We start from the raw sequence: 17279 nt of genomic DNA, 5'->3' as shown, positions 1-17279 counted from the left end.
TGTAGTCTGAGTCTTTTCCCTCAAATTACGAGACCTAGTAGAATCACAGCTAATAGAGCTACATTAATAGATAACATATTTACAAATTTAATAGACAACACCGTAAGTGGATTGTTAGTTCATGACATCAGTGATCATTTACCTGTTTTTGTTGTTTGTGATATCTGCCACAAGAAAGTAATGACTAAAAATAATCCAATTAATAAAAGATTAAGGACGGAAAAAACTATAAATGCATTTAATGAAGATTTATCTAAACAAACTTGGGAGTCAGTACTAAAAGAAAATGACGTGGATGAAGCATATGATAATTTTCTGAATATTTTCAAATTATTATATGATAAAAATTGTCCGATTGTAGAGTTTCCTTCTGAAAATAAATATTTTGATCACCCATGGATCACAAAGGGATTGCAAAATGCCTGTAAAAAAAAGAATAAGCTATACAGAGATTTTATAAGGCATAGATCAACTGTGGCAGAAAATAAATATAAGAAATACAAGAATAAACTGACTGTTGTTTTAAGAAAAGCAAAACAAGATTACTATAGTAAACAGTTGGACAGAAATAAAAATAACATGAAAGGTATTTGGAATATTTTAAACAAGGTTATTAGAAAAAATATTAAACATGTCAGTTATCCACAAAACTTCACAAACAATGAAGATAAACATTTAAATAATATCGAAGAGATAGTTCACAATTTTAACAAATACTTTGTGAGTGTGGGCCCAAAGTTGGCTGAGGAAATACCGCAGCCCACAGGACATGAAATATCAAATGATGCAATAGTGAGAAATCCAGATTCCATGTTTATTACAGCAGTGGAGGAAAACGAAATTATAGATATAGTAAATAAATGTGAAAATAAAAGATCAACTGATTATGATGGCATCGACATGATAATAATTAAGAAGGTGATTGTGGAAATTATTAAACCGCTAACATATATCTGTAATCTGTCATTTCAAACAGGAATATTTCCAAAAAAAAATGAAAATTGCAAAAGTAATCCCACTATATAAATCGGGGAATAGACATGATTTCACAAATTATAGGCCTGTTTCATTACTTCCACAATTTTCTAAAATTGTGGAAAAAACATTTGTTGTCAGACTAGAAAGTTTTCTTAGTAAACGTCATCTACTGACTGAAAGTCAGTATGGATTCAGGTCACAAAGATCCACAGCAATGGCAGTTATGCATTTAATGGAAGAGGTGACCAGTGCTTTAGATAAAAAGAAACATGCTGTTGGGGTATTTATTGATTTGAAAAAAGCATTTGACACAATTGATCATGATATACTACTCAGAAAACTTGAATGTTATGGTCTAAGAGGAGTAGTGTTGCACTGGATGAAAAATTATCTCAGCAATAGGCAACAATTTGTGCAGTTGGGTAATTTCCAATCCTCATGCTTGGATATTGTTTGTGGTGTCCCTCAGGGCTCGGTATTGGGGCCAAAATTGTTTATTTTGTACATAAATGACATATGTAAGGTATCTAAGAGATTTAATTTTGTACTATTTGCTGAAGACTCAACCATCTTTGGCACTGGTGAAGATTTAAGAAAGATGTTGTTTGAAATGAATCAAGACTTATGTAGGAGTGGTTTAATATTAACAAATTGTCACTAAATTTAGATAAAACAAAGTTTATGTTGTTCGGTAAGTGTAAAGAGAAGAGTGATTTAATAATACAAATTGATAATATGATTGTGGAGAGAGTGACTGAAATTAGGTTTTTGGGAGTACTGATCCAAAACAAGATCTGTTGGAAACCTCATATAAGATATGTCCAATCTAAATTGGTAAGAAGTATTGCAGTCCTTGCTAATGCTAGAAAATATTTAAACTCCTCTGCCCTATACATTCTGTACTGCTCACTTATTTTACCTTACCTAAGTTACTGTGTGGAAATTTGGGGCAACACTTACAGAACGTTACTACAACCATTATGCACATTACAAAAAAGAGCCATTCGTTTAGTTCATAAGGTTGATTTTTACTGTCATACCCACAATCTATTTATAGATTCTTATTTATTGAAATTCACTGATTTAGCAGAGTTTCAAACTGCACAGATTATGTTTAAAGTCAGAAATAAAATATTGCCAGAAAAGATTCAACAATTATTTTCCGATAGAGTGGGGGGATATGACTATAGAGAAAACCTTAACTTCAGAACTTTGAAGGCTCGTACAACAATGAAAACAATGTGCATTTCGGGGGTTGGTGTGAGGATCTGGAATAAACTCTCTAAAGAGCTGAAGCAAAGTCCAAGTATGAGACATTTTAAGAAAGGTCTCAAGGCAGCTATTATTCAAAGTTATAAGGAAGAACAAGGGGGATAATCCTGGTTGGGAACCAAAACTTTAGGTAGGATGTCATCAAGTAGGTGGCATATCGGCGCAGGTGTGGGTAAATATATAAAGGTATGAAAATAACAGTGTATTTTGTCTATAAGCAGATGGGTGTGTATATGGGTGTATATACGTATATATGTTTGTATATGTAAATATATATATATGCATGTGTACAGATGTGTATGTGTGTGTATGCACTATTTTCATCTAGCTGAGGAAATCTTATTAGACTTATTATTTCCTTTGTCAGAAAGGATATCGGACATTGAAAATACTGTGATAAATTACAGCTGGAAAAGGGGTATGACTACATAAGTTATACTTCAGCATACTCCTTTTCAGACTCATAATCACCGATGTGATGTGTTTCTTTATTGTTTTTTTTTTTTTCTTTTTTAAAAGAAATATATTATGTACTTTGTGTCGTTTACACTGTCGGTGAAAGGTTTGTCTGAAATAAACTAAACTAAACTAAAACTAAAAAACTAAAGATATGATTAAATAAAATATGTATTTACGGTGGCTGTGAGATGCAAACCACTTCAGCAAATCGAAAGCACAAATACAAATGACAAAAACACAACAAGTTCGGTGACTGGGCCTTCTGAGACATCTGGCTACCCACAAGTTAAAGCGAATGATAAAAATGATCATTTAATCATTTAAATGTAATACATCCCTGGTTCATTCACAATCAGAAAAAAATACACATCTTCACCATATCGGGGCATTGACTTGGCATCTTAACACAGACATTGTGGAGATAAGCTCAAACAAAAGTCTGTTTTGTCTTGTTTGAACAAAACAGACTCTTGTTTTGTTTAAACAGAAGTCTGAACTAAAACAGCTCCAGCTTTGATCTTTATGGACCTGTCCTGACGAAATCTCCCGGTCTCCGCGCTGCTCTCTGGATTGATGTACTTTCAGTCCTCTTCAGGTTCGCTGTTATATCAAACAGATTATTTTAATCTACATAAATTATAAGAAACATCTTACAGTAAGGTACGTCAGTACCTTAAAGTAACCATGTTTGACCACAGACAAACAGCGACTTGTCTTGCCAACTTCGAGGTAACCATGGCAACAATAAACAAACGGCAAAAGCGCCCGTTACAGGTTTCTCATTCCCTCTCCCTCTTTAGTAAAATGACACAGTATAAAAAAGCTAGCTAAACTAAGAAAATAATCAGAGTAGTTAACTGAGCCAATTTAGTTACAAAAGAAATATTTCTTGGTTGTTTAGAAGTTTGTTTCACCACGGAAATGCACAGTACTGGCCACAAAGTCAAGAAATTCTGCTCGTAAATTTACGATATTATTATCTTTAATTCTTACCTGTGAAAGGTAAAGGCAATGGGTGCACTTTGTACTGTAAAATGGAAGAAACTAGTCCACGCAGCACCTTCTCTCCACTGCCACTTTCACGATAACGGCGACGCATCCCTGCTGTAGTTTAGAAAATTAAGCTGTAACAATAATAGCTCTCTTTCTACGTTAACCAGAAGAAAAGTTATGCAAGGATCTGAAATGATATTCAATTTAATAATAAAGAGGTAGGCTCACAAACACAATTATAAAAACGTCTGTGCTCCAGTTTTTAATTCATGTATTCATCTTCAGTCAATTTAATAGATGAACTCTGACCTTTCCAAGCCATTTATAGCTCTTGTGTCCATATTAGCAACAGGATTTGACACCTTCGTTTGTCACACACAGAAGCACATCTACCATTTGTTGAGACTGGGATGATATTAAATTTATTTTCCGGTTTGTCTGCAAAGCTACTTTAAACATCACAGACAGTGCAGCTGCCTGCAGTGGTCAGTCTATCCGCTCACCTGTATAAATACTCCCGCCATTTGCTCTGAACCTTGGCTCTTTGTGGGAATTTTCTGTTTGTCTGCCTCTTCCATCATCATCCACTAGAGGGTGCCAAGAGGCTGCACTTTCCACTTTCCCTGCTGTCTGGATCCAGCGCACCTATGATCAATTACATCATCATCTAGAAGTATATGAGGAGCGGGCTGCCAGCACTTTAGCGCATGAGTGCTTGCCAGTTATGGTACTCTGTGACCCTCCAAGCAAGCTCTCTGAGTAATTTCTAAGAAAACTTCAAGTAACACTTTTCTGTTGCCTCCTGCCCAGGTGTTTTCCTGTGACGCCTCAGCTCAACCCCTGTGTAGCCCGAGTTCCCGACTTTCTGGTTTTCTCCTAGTGATGCCATGGATGTTATCCACTGGTTGCCCAAGTCCCTCTCCACCTCCATTGAAGGATCATTAACGGCTACTGGTTTTACAGCTGGCAGACTGATTGCTCCTCACCTCCTCTCAAGAACTTACCTGTCCGCCCTCCTCCACAAGCCTCTTCCATTCACCTTCAAACAACACTCCATCTGGACTAAACACTGGTACCTGGGTCACCTCAAGAACCCTTCAGGCACTCCCCCCTGGCGGAAATTCGTCATCACTCAAGATCATTCCATTTTCCTCTGAAGTTCCACTTATCCGACTCACCTTGAACTCACAATCACTCTCCCACTATCTTTGTAGTGCAGATGACCCCGGCTTCCATCTTCAGGACAAGAACCATACAATCTCATTTCTTCATTGTTAAAATAAACTTAATTTATCTGATTTTCTGTTCTCCTGAGTGTGTTTTGTATGGGGGCAAAGAGATTTGAACCCAACATGACAAGTGTTGCACACTCGAACAAAAATGATGTCGAGACATGCGGTTGTTGTAAATTTTCTTTACTTTCCTTTTTTTCTTGAAACACGAACAACATCCATAATCCAACGTGCATCACACTCAGGCTGCTATCTCCTATTCGGCTTCTTCAACACCGCATACATTTAGGATCCAAGGCTGCCCTACGCGCCTGTTCAAAAGTGATACTTTTCTAAACTCCTTTCACTCTCAGCCAGAATATTTATCTACGTATATATGAATGCACAGCTTCACATGGACAATGAATCACAGTGTTTTTCAATAACAAAACAAAGCAAAATATTCATAGGAACAAGAATAGAATCCTTTTAATGGAAGGGGGGTCCTTGATCTAAAGTTCCCAGCAACTGGTCCTCCACACTCTCCCCCTCAAAAATAAATGTCATCCCGACATAGTGACATCTCTGGAGTAACTGAGGCTTCAGCTGGTATGGAGACAAGTTTGGAAGACAGTCTCTTGGCACACTGTTCTGTATGACACAGTTCTTAACATGGCATCTATCCCCCTCTTCATGTCATGTTGAAAACATAGATATTACTGGCCAGTATTAAGGAAGAATAATTTAACATTAACTTTGGACAAAAAGTTTGGCTCCTTCTTCCTTAAAGTCCCGGGATCTTTAGCAGGCAGGCTGCGGCTGGAGAAAGTGAAACCACGACACTGCGTGTTGACGTCACAGATCACAGAGTTTAATTCCACACAAAGCAACGCATGAATCAATTACCAAAGCTGCAGAGGTACAGAGATATATGTTCATTACCTGTAACAGGAAAAATAGAAAAAGAAACACAACGAAAACAAGGGGGGGGGGGGCAAAGACGCGTCTTTGGAGAAAGCTTTGTGCCAAAAAGCAAAACAGTGGTAGCATTCTGAATTTTTAACGCTTGCACGAAATTTTATACTGAGTGGGTGTTTCTTCAATTTAATATATTCAATTAAGGCGTTCCGTTCTTTGACCAATTAGAAACTCCCGTAGGGACTAAGGGAAACTTGAGAAGTGTCCTAATTTACAGCGAAGTTCCAAAGGCGACTGGTTTCTGTTGAGAGACAAGGGCGGACCACTTAATCTTGGACGACACCAGGTACGAATGTCCCCGGCGCCGAGAGTCTTAAGATAAGATTTCGCAGACACCCTCGGAATCTGACGTCTCTTCCATTATCTCTCCTAACGTTCTCGAAGAGACTTGCATCTGGTAATTTTCAAGAAATGTTATCTTTGCAAACCCCAGTTTTTGCTTTTGCACAGTCAGCCCCCAAAAGATTGAGTTCTGCCAAAATAATACATAAAATCCACAGGACAAAATAAAGTATAATTCCTGAGCCATTTTCTAATAGTAAAGAAAACATTTTCATTCAAACAATTTCCATTTACTTCTAATATCGTCACAGATAATACAGTTTTCAAATACATTCATCATTTAGTAGTTTTAAAATGAGATAATACAATCTTCAGTAAAAACATGGTAATAATACTTAGAAATTAAATGTTAAGGGGTTTCAATCTTCTATTTTGCATTAGTTTTACACCATTGCAGATGCTGGCCTCAAGCAGGTCTCCCCCCAACTGCCTGCAGGAATGCTAATTTATGGTTCTGTGTTCTGGCCGGGCCGCAAGAGGCCCCATTTAGTGATCTACATTCTAACCCCTGTCTGTCCGGTTCAAAACAAGAGTATCAAACATACCCTTTTTACACATGCGTAAGATTAACTGTATTAAGTACTAAAATAATCATTTTTCCTTAACCCTTTAACTGCCTACTCGACCATATGATTTAGCACATTTTGAGTCTCTATATCTCAATATGAGGAGTGCCTAACTTAGCTTAACCTGATTGAGCCATCTCTGCCGCTTGGTTGAGGTACGATATGCTAAAGAAATCCACTGGAGGGCACTGTTTCTTTAAATAGTATTCTTCTTCTTCCCCTCTCCAACCAGGAAGTCAGAAACACAAAAATCTGTCACAAATATCGACTGGTTGTGGTAAAACTTTGAAAGGTAGAAATAGGTTTCTGGCATATAATAGTGTTATAGACCTTACTAAACAGAATTATGTTACTTGATACCACCTAAAAAGCTAAATTAAAGGTCTAATAATTTTTTTAAAATATGCTTGACCAAACGGTTGATTTGTCACTTTATGGTAAATGTTGCAAATTAAGCTAATGTAGTTAACATTTAATTTTTTTGCTATAAAATCAAAAGTAATTGTCATCTATTGGTGTAAATATGAAACAATGTGTTATTACAGTGTTATACACTAAGAATAATTATAACATCATTATCTTACAAAATAATTTTTGTGACTTTCTGAGTTGATATTAGCAAATATGGTAAAATTTTAGAATAAATGTGGGGAAATCATAATTTTCACAACTACTAACTAATTTTAACTTTTCAATCACCACTAGAGGGACACTAAATCCTTCTATGGTGCAAAGCCACGCACTCTTCTCGCCCTTGTACCAGAAAATCCTTAAGAATCTGATTGTCATCTAAGTGATGATGACCAAGTAGACGATCCTGATTATCAGCCCACACAAGCAGATGATACTGGAGACAGCTCTTCTGAATCCCTGGATGAAGAGGAGGCTCCCTGAAAAAGCAGATCTTCTACACAGCCACCTCGTAAAAGGAGCCGGAAAGGGAAACACACACTAAAAACTGTTCCCTTGGAGCAGCCAAATGACAATGCCGACCCAAGTTACACCCCAGGCCCCAACAAAAGCACAAGAAGAATCTGGAAGCAGGAAGACATTGATGAGTTCCAGGTTCTTAATTCAAGATTTGAACCCCTTGAAGCTGTGCCCTCACCCTTCCAGTATTTCAAAATGCTCTTCACTGATGAGATGATTGAATATATCGCACATCACACCAATTTGTACTCTGCTCAAGAGTTGGGGGACCCAATCAAGACTAGTCCTGAAAAGATAGAGCATTTCCTAGTGATCCTTCTTTTTATGGGTGTTTTCAATTTCCCATCACTGGAGGACTACTGGCACCATGAATCACACTTCGACCTGATCACTGACATCATGCCAAGGAGGAGATTCCAGCTGTTACGGCGATACATTCATTTATGAGGGAAATGTAGTCTGTGTCCAAAAGGAGTGTCCAGGTGGAAATGTGAGAAATGTAATGTCTTCCTGTGTTTGAATGCAAACCAGGAATGCTTTAAGTTATATCACCAGAGGTAAAGTGCATCTAATGCACAAAAAGAATGCTGTTTTGCAAACACATAGATAAGGTTGGAAATGTGATGTTTTAATATGTTTGGTAATGTTTTTTCTGTGTTTGCCATGTTTTTTCAAAGTTTAAATGAAAACAAGTAACACTAGTTCAGTCAATCCTCCAGATACGTGACACTTGTGTCCCAAAATACATGCTGTTGCACCAAAACAGAAAAGGTGTGCTGAGATATAAAAGCAACAAATGTTTCTATTGTTCTGCAGTATTTTCTTTTCCTTTTTGAATGTAAAAATGAATATTTTGCACTGTTACCTATAATCAGAAGTGGATTGAATGTGAGAATTTTGTGCTGTTGCACTTTAATACAGATACAGTCAAGATGGGAAGATTAAAAATGCAATATTCCCTTGTTCGACGCAATATTTTCCTTGGTTGAAATTAAAACCAGTGTTTTGTGGCATTTTGACAGAAATAAACTGTATCCAATGCCCCAGACATTTTTTGTTGGTTATTTCTTTATAAATTAGCATTTTATTTTAATTTATCTACTGTACTTGGTATTTTTATTACATCATATACTTAAACCATCAAGTGACATCTCAACTGTTTGGTAGAGATCAATATTTTAAAAACCACAGGGTCTGTTGGAAAAATTTTTTTTGATTGTGTATATGAGTCACCCTAGGGTAAAAGAAATGCAAAGAAAAAAATTTTCACAGGTTTTTTTCTTGGTGTGGTTGTTAAAGGGTTAACACCAGGTATTATCTGTATGGTCACTCTGCCATCTCTGCAGGTTGTGTATCTCAGATTGTAAAGTTTGACTTTAAGGTCCTGCCCCATAACCCTTTATTCAGACCCACTTATGCTACTATATGCTCAACATATATCAGTCTAAATCAACACAATAGTGGTCCCAACTCCAGATGTGCACTAATCAGCTATTATTATACTTAAAGCTTCTGATTCTAATCCCCCCTGTCCTGCCTAGCTACCTAACTTATGTACCATAACCTGAACATATAATGGAACAATGTAACCTAACCCCAATAACCACTGAACATTACTTGTGCCTAACCATAAGTGTTGGTTGGCCTAGCCTGCTGTATGTGAGTGCCCTGGGTGGATTTCGTTGTCTAGAAGGATACTGTCTTGAAACGGGTTCCAGCCCTCTCTCGTCTGCTTCATCAGATGACACCGCCTCGCCAGAATCTTGTTCTTCTGCTTCATCAGACGACACCGCCTCGCCAAAATCTTGTTCGTCTGCTTCATTAGATGGTGCTGCTTCTGCAGGATCTTGTCCATCTGCTTTATCAGATGATGAGTGCTCCTCTGTTGCCATTTCTTCTTCCTCTCCGTCCACTTCTCCTTCCTGCTCCATCTCTGATCCTTCAGTCACTTGAGCATCCTCTGCATCCCTCCTCAGCTGACCTTCAACTTGTTCAGGTTGCACTCTTGGATGGGTGATGGACCTCCAGTTGTCTTCATCATCAGAACTGCTGTCACCATTCTTGTCAACACCATCTCCTTGCTTCCTTCTGTTTCTACTCTGCTGTTGCCTTTTCCTGTCCATCATGTTCTTCGCATCTTTCTCTGTTTCAGCAGTCAGAAAATCACAAGGCAATAGTAAGTTTCTATGCAAAACTCGGATCTTCCCTGTGCCTTTTTCAGGATGTACCGCATAAACAGGGCTGTCCTTGTGTTTCCTTTCAGTGACTATGTAGACCTTGTCCTCCCAGTATGACCTGAGTTTTCCTGGTCCTCCTCTCTCCTCGAAATTCCGCACTAAGACCCTAGATCCTGGCTGCAGTTCCACTCCATGAATTCTCCGATCATACTCCGTCTTTGCCCTGTTCCGCTCCTTATGTGCTGTCTCAGATGCCAACTTGTAAGCTTCTTGCATCCTTTTTCTCCACTTACTGGCATAATCACTGTGGGAGGTGCTCTGATCAATTGGAGTTAACCCAAACATCATGTCCACTGGCAGCCGGGGACTCCTGCCATAAAGAAGGTAGTAAGGTGCATATCCGGTTGCTTCGCTGCGCGTACAATTATACGCATGCACTACTTTGGGCAGGGAACTCTTCCAATCTGACTTTTCTTTTTCTGTCAGGTTTCTGAGCATTGAAAGAAGTGTTCGATTAAATCTTTCTGCTTGACCATTTCCAGCTGCATGGTAGGGAGTTGTACGGGAACCTTGGATGCCACAATACTTTTCCAGCTTAGAAAACAGCTTGTTTTCGAATTCTTTACCCTGATCGTGATGAAGTTTAGCTGGAAATCCAAACTTTAGGGCAAAGTCTCCGAAGATCTTTTCTGCAGCAGATTTTGCTGATTTGTTCGTGCATGCATATGCTTGAGCAAAGCGTGTAAAATGGTCTATGACAACAAGGATGTATTCATATCCTCCTTTACAACGCTCCAAATGAAGGAAGTCAATGGAGACCATTTTGAATGGGAGAGTGGTAACAATATTGACCAGTGGTGCTCTTGTTATCCTGTTTGGATGCTTCCGCTTCAGGCAACTACAAACCTTTGTCACATGATGTTCCACATCCCTTTTCATATATGGCCAGTAAAATCGGTCACGGATTAAGTTCAATGTTCTTTCCACTCCAAGGTGTCCCATTTCCTCATGCAGTTCTTTATATATTAGCTGGTGGAACACCTTGGGCAGCACAAGTTGAACTCGATTGGAGGACTTGGAGGACTTCCTAAAAAGAATGCCATCTTCATTGACACACAGTTTGTTTCTTTCTCTAGAGAATACAGAGATGCCGTCACGGAGAGGTGACTGGCATACGATTTTTTTTCTTTCTCACCCATTTCCACTTGTGCCTCCAGCTGCCTAATCCCTTCACAGAGCCGCTCATACACCTTTTCCTCAGCTTCTCCTTGGAGTACAGTGTGTTGTTGTGAATGTGTGGAGGTTTGTATGTTCACATTCATGCCATCAGGTTTCACAGTCAACCTTTTTGGTTCCCTGCAGCCCCTGGAGAAATGTCCCAACTGTCCACACTTAAAACAATGCTCACATTGATCACTTATGTTGTGCTCTTCACATCCTTTGCATCCCCTTTTAACATTCCTTCTTGCTTGGTGAGTAGACTGAGAGCTGGTCATGCTTTTCTTCATTTCAGCAATCTCTTCTCTGAGCAGTCTTACTGTTTCACACAGCTCTGACTCCCTTGAACTGATGGGCGCAGAGGTTTTACGGGTTTTCTGCTTCACCACTTCAGCTGACTGTTTTTGGATTGCCAAACTGGCGTTAGGTGCAGCCTGGTTTTGTTGCCTGATCTGCATTTCTGTTTGTAGCTCGTAAATTTTTGAAATTTTGGTGTTGTAGCTTTTCTTCTGTTTGGACTGTCGTTCTGAATCCACACTTGCAGCCTCATTCATCTTTTCAATAAGAGTCTCATCGGTCACAGTTTGATCATCAAGGTAAGGCTTTAGCAGAAACTTTATGTTGTCACTCAACAGTCCAGTACTGACTGACCTCAGTACTGACAGAGCGCCAACCTCTGAATGAAGTCGGCGCTGTACTCAGGGCCGGATTTAGGAGGATGGGGGCCCCTGGGCTAGAGTCAAGATATATATATATATATATATATATATATATTTGTATGTGTTTGTTTTGTTTTAGAGGATGAGCAGAAAATGACCGAACAGTAAGTTTTGACAACTTACAACTTTAATAAGCCAGTTGTCACAAACTACAAACAACTCTGAACTCTTTTCTAGAAAGACTAAACCACATGTTGGGGTTGAAACTAGAATATGATGCTTGCATCACAAAATAAAATCACTGAATAGTTATTGTTGCCTGGACTTCAACACAAACTATAAAACAGATTGAGTGCAAGAAAGTGCAATGCTCAAATATACTTTTACAAAGTAAAGCGAGTAAAACAATATTTATACAAATATCCCCAGCATTTACAAGTCCATATAAGTACAAGTGGAATATATCAAAACTCAAACTTTTTCTTTGGTTTTAAAGTTCTTGGTAAGCGGGGGATAATGATGTTTCTGCTCCATCTCCGCTAACGGGTTTAAAAAAGCCTGTCAGTTTAGGCATTTTGTTTGTCGCCTCTTTGGCGCGATGCTCTTTTTCTTTTCTCTTCCTTCTTTTCTGTGCTCCGCTGTCATATTTTCTGTTGTCTGCCATTGTAAAATAATATTCCCTTGACGCTCCTCCTCCCCAATGCGTAAAATGCGTCAAAAGTGGACCAATAACAAGCAAGCATTCAAGATGGACGTTTGCCAGAACAAATTGGAACATTTTTCATCGGTGCTGTCAAAATTATCGTAGTCATTGATTAAATTCTGACACTATCCATTCACAAAAATATAAAACATCCTTTGGGGCCCCCGAAATGCCGGGGCCCCGGGCTGCAGCCCCAGTAAGCCCCTGCTAAAATCCGGCCCAGGCTGTACTGTTCATCTGCATCGACTTCTCTTGAAGCAAGCAACAGCCTCTCTTTCAGTTTGATTGCCCTGAAGAGGAAGTTTTGGGGGTTTCACGACTGTCCCGTGTGATATTTATCAGTCTTTGATAGATATCAGTGGAGCTATCCTCTTTAAAATGTCGCTTTAAAATCACTTTGAGCTGGGGCAGGGTCAGATCCCGTTTAATTTCAAGCATGTCCCGAATGCTTAAACCAGGGCTGATTGATTTTATTACAGCTTCTATTACTTCAGCATCACTGTGTCCTTTACTCAGGCCTTTCTCAATCTGATGCATTAAGTTGGTGTATCAGAGCCTGTCTTTCTGACCCTTCTCCCCTATCTGACCACATATTTTAAATTCCCTCTGTATGGTCACTTCTGGAAGCCTATTTGCTGTGGTTGGCATCACATTTTCAGTCACTGTTTTCTGAGGCTTACCATTTATACGTTCATTTAGCTTCCGTACTTCCTCTTGCAAAGCTTGGTTGTTAAGGTGGAGCTGCGAGCATTTTTCTGCCAAGTCCATTTGTTCAGTTACAGCCTGGGTGCTTTGTGACGTGTTATACCAGGGGTGGGCAAACTTTTTGACGTGCGGGCCAGAATGGGTTCTAAAATTTGACAGAGGGGCCGGGCCAGGAGCATTTGGACAAGCAATGTAATTTATTAAACCTGGGGATTGAAATGTATTAAAAAAAATTTAAAGAAATCAACATTTAGTGGGAAAAAAAATCAATGGAATCACTTTCAACATTCAGAACACATTATTACCCAATGAAAGGAAGGGGTCTTTAAAATGAGAGCGATGTGCGGCATGTTAATTAAGCTACTGTATACCGCTGCTGTGCGTAAATGCGCAAGTTGCTATTTTTTTCATAACACAGTAGAAAAACTCACATTTCAGTGGGAACAGTGTTGTTGTTCTCCTTTTTTTGCCAGTGCATCAAAGTCTGGAGTTAGTTTCGTTGTGGCAATTCTCAGAATAGATCTGAGGTGTTGGTCAGTTAACCGGGATCTGTATCGGGCTTTGTTGATGTTCATGACGCTGAAAGTTTGCTCACACACGTAGGTCGAGCCAAACAATGCCAGCATCTTCTGTGCCGTCCTCCGGAGGTTTGGAAATGTGGCTTCGTTAAGTGAAGCGTAAAAGTCATTCAGTTTAAGAGATCGGAACTTCTCTTTTGAGATGGAGTCAGACTGAAGATCGATCAGCTCCAATTGCAGCCCATGCGGTGCTGTTTCGGGGTCTTGTGACAGGGGACAGGACACCAGCTGAATGACTTTTCAATTTTTTCAAAATCTGTGAACCGACGGCAGAATTCTCTGTGCATGTCGTCCAGTGATTTGCAGTATTTCTTCACGTTTCGGGTGGCCTTCTGCATGGCCAGTGTGGGAAAATGAGCGAAAGATTTGTTTGACATTTGCCTGGAGAATAAAATCAGCTTGGATTTGAAGGCTCTCACATTTGTGTACATATCGTGCACAAACTGATCTTTCCCCTGCAGCTTAACGTTCAGCTCATTCATGTGTGACAATATGTCCACAGCAAACGCAAAGTCACAAAGCCAGTCCTCATCGCTCAGCTCAGGGAATTCGTCAGATTTCCCCATCAGCTCCAAAAACGAACGAATCTCCTCTTTGAGCTCCCACACTCGTTGGCACACTTTCCCCAAACTTAACCAGCAGACATGAGAGTGGTAAAGTAAGTCCTGGTGATCCGCATCGGTTTCCTCCAGGAACGCAATGAACTGACGGTGATTAAGTCCCCTTGCTCATATGAAGTTAACAAGTTTTACAACTGGATCCACAACATGATTAAGCTGCAATACAGACTTACACAGAGATTCTTGATGAATGATGCAGTGAAGAAAAGTAACATCCTGCTCAGGGTTTTCTTCTTTCACTTTATCTTGGATTCTCTTCAGCAACCCGACGTTTTTTCCAGTTAAATTTGGCGATCCATCCGTGGTGACACTGGCAAGTTTACTCCAAGGCAGCTTCATTCTCTCGATGACAGCAGACACCTGTTCATATAAGTCCTCTCCTCGTGTTTTCCCCTTCAGCGATTCCATGCTCAAAAGCTCCTCCGTTATCTCTAAACTGTCATTTATCCCTCGGATAAAAATTAGGAGCTGAACAGTGTCTTTCATGTCGTTGCTTTCATCCAGTGCTAGTGAATATAAATTAAAGGACTCCGCTTTTTTGTTTAACTCGCTGACTAGATCTTCGTCAATCAGTTCCACACGCCGAGTCACTGTCCTGCGTGACGAGCTGATTTTTTCAAACTTGCCTTTGCTTTCTGGACACAAAAGATCTGCTGTGTCTACTATGCATTCTTTCAAAAACTCGCCTTCGGATAAAGGCTTGCTAGCCTTTGCTAACTTGAATGCCAGCAAAAAACTTGCCTTGGTACTTGACTCCTGGATCGCAGTTTGTCGGTGAAAAAAATTCTGCTGAGTCTGTAAATGAGCTGCCAACCTCTGAGCAGTAGCCGCCCGTTCTTGTGTTGACAGCTTGCTAGCGTAGTTAGCATGCTTTGTGGCAAAGTGACGGCTGATATTGTACTCTTTGAAAACTGCAACCGTTTCTTGGCATATCAGACATACAGCCGTTGATCGGACATCAGTAAAAAAATATTTTGTTGTCCACTCCTTTTTAAACACTGGGCACTCAGTGTCCACTTTTCTTTTCTTTGGTCCGCTCATGTTTACCGAAGGGGGGGAAATGTCAGCTGGAAAGTGTGTCTAGACTAGTGCGCCGTCTATCGGGGAAACGAGGGTATTGCAGGGGAAAGGGAAATGAATGAGGATTTTACACATCCATGGGTTTTTACGATAATTTGGACAAGTTCGGCGGGCCGGATTAAAAAGCCTAACGGGCCGTATACGGCCCGGGGGCCGTAGTTTGCCCATGTCTGTGTTATACGTTGCCTCCTCTTCAACAGTAACTTCAGAATGTTGTGATATCAGTTCAATTGATTTTAACAATCTCTGAAGATAGCACCTCGCCACCTCCTCTTCTTCATCATTTATCACAGCATCAACGGACTCTGTTATTAATCATATTAACGCTCGCCTCATTACAGAATGTCCGCTTTGGATTTTAGCTTCTGCACACACCTCTTTGAGCTGATCCAACTGCAGGAGCCATAGCAGCTGCTGAGAGACGGTCTCTGCCAACTCCTCCATGTCGGTCGCGCACAGTGTATGCGCGCTCCCGCCGGGTAGCATCGCTCAAGAAAGTCCCTCGACGAAGCGTCAATAATCTCGGTGGAACCTCCAATATTTTGTTGCACACTCGAACAAAAAATGATGTCGACACATGCGGTTGTTGTAAATTTTCTTTACTTTCCTTTTTTTCTTGAAACACAAACAACATCCATAATCCAACGTGCATCACACTCAGGCTGCTATCTCCTACTCGGCTTCTTCAACACCGCATACATTTAGGACCCAAGGCTGCCCTACGCGCCTGTTCAAAAGTGATACTTTTCTAAACTCCTTTCACTCTCAGCCAGAATAGTTATCTACATATATATGAATGCACAGCTTCACATGGACAATGAATCACAGTGTTTTTCAATAACAAAACAAAGCAAAATATTCATAGGAACAAGAATAGAATCCTTTTAATGGAAGGGGGGTCCTTGATCTAAAGTTTCCAGCAACTGGTCCTCCACACAAGAATGCAAGTGTATTTATGTGATTGTAATTAAATTTAGGCATTGAGGACTTAACTATAATTTTATTCAAACTAAACTGTACACAATTTCCAAATTTCTGCACTAATCATAGCTGATGAAACACCAGTTGTCACCTTCAAACCAGATTTCCCATGGGGAATAGATATACTGAGTTGTTTGGCCAACTCAAATGTACAGAATTACTAGTACAAAGAAAATACAAAAGAGGTACCAAAGAAAGTACAAAATGGCTCTTTGAAATCAGCCATTTTTCTCTTTTGAATCAGAGCATCTAATCTGTTATAGTGCTAGAAATGTGCTGTGAGGTTTGTTCACAATCAGTGAACCAGTGTTAAAAAAGATGAATAGAATAATGATGATGGAGGAATCCATTAAAATTCATCTTTGCATCAACTGAAGAATGGACACATTCTTAAGGCTGTTATTCAGTTTGCTTAATAGCCTTCCTAAAGCCCTGTTCTCTGTTTGAAATTTGCAATATCTAGAAGGCAGTTCTATTAGAGGAAGTCCACCAGATTAAAGGAATTTTATTGATTCAACCAAAGCAAGTGGTCAAATATCAAGCCAGAAATATACCAGAAGCTTGCTTGTTAAAAGGCTTGTGGAAGATGAGCAACTCAATAGAAGACATTTAAATAGGTATTATTCATGGCATCTACATACAGTACAGACCAAAAGTTTGGACACACTTTCTCATTGAATTCAATGAGAAGGTGTGTCCAAACTTTTGGTCCGAACTGAGTACAGACCAAAAGTTTGGACACACAGTTGTGTCCAAACTTTTGGTCTGTACTGTATATTTGAACATTTATCATTTTCAGCATTGTTAGATCAGAGAAAATCAATTATTT

The 17279-nt window shown here is 39.5% G+C and overlaps 1 protein-coding gene across 1 annotated transcript in view; it reads left to right on the top strand.

Moving 5' to 3' along the window:
- LOC111610089 (PDZ domain-containing protein 2-like) overlaps positions 1–17279 on the top strand; it is a 118977-nt gene that overhangs the window by 36332 nt on the left and 65366 nt on the right. The gene's annotated exons all lie outside the window — the stretch shown is intronic.

This window comes from Xiphophorus maculatus, chromosome 11 (assembly GCF_002775205.1).
Source record: "Xiphophorus maculatus strain JP 163 A chromosome 11, X_maculatus-5.0-male, whole genome shotgun sequence".
NCBI classification, from domain to species: Eukaryota; Metazoa; Chordata; class Actinopteri; order Cyprinodontiformes; family Poeciliidae; genus Xiphophorus; species Xiphophorus maculatus.
Note: the sequence above shows the minus strand (reverse complement) of the source record. Positions and strands in the feature narration are given on the sequence as shown.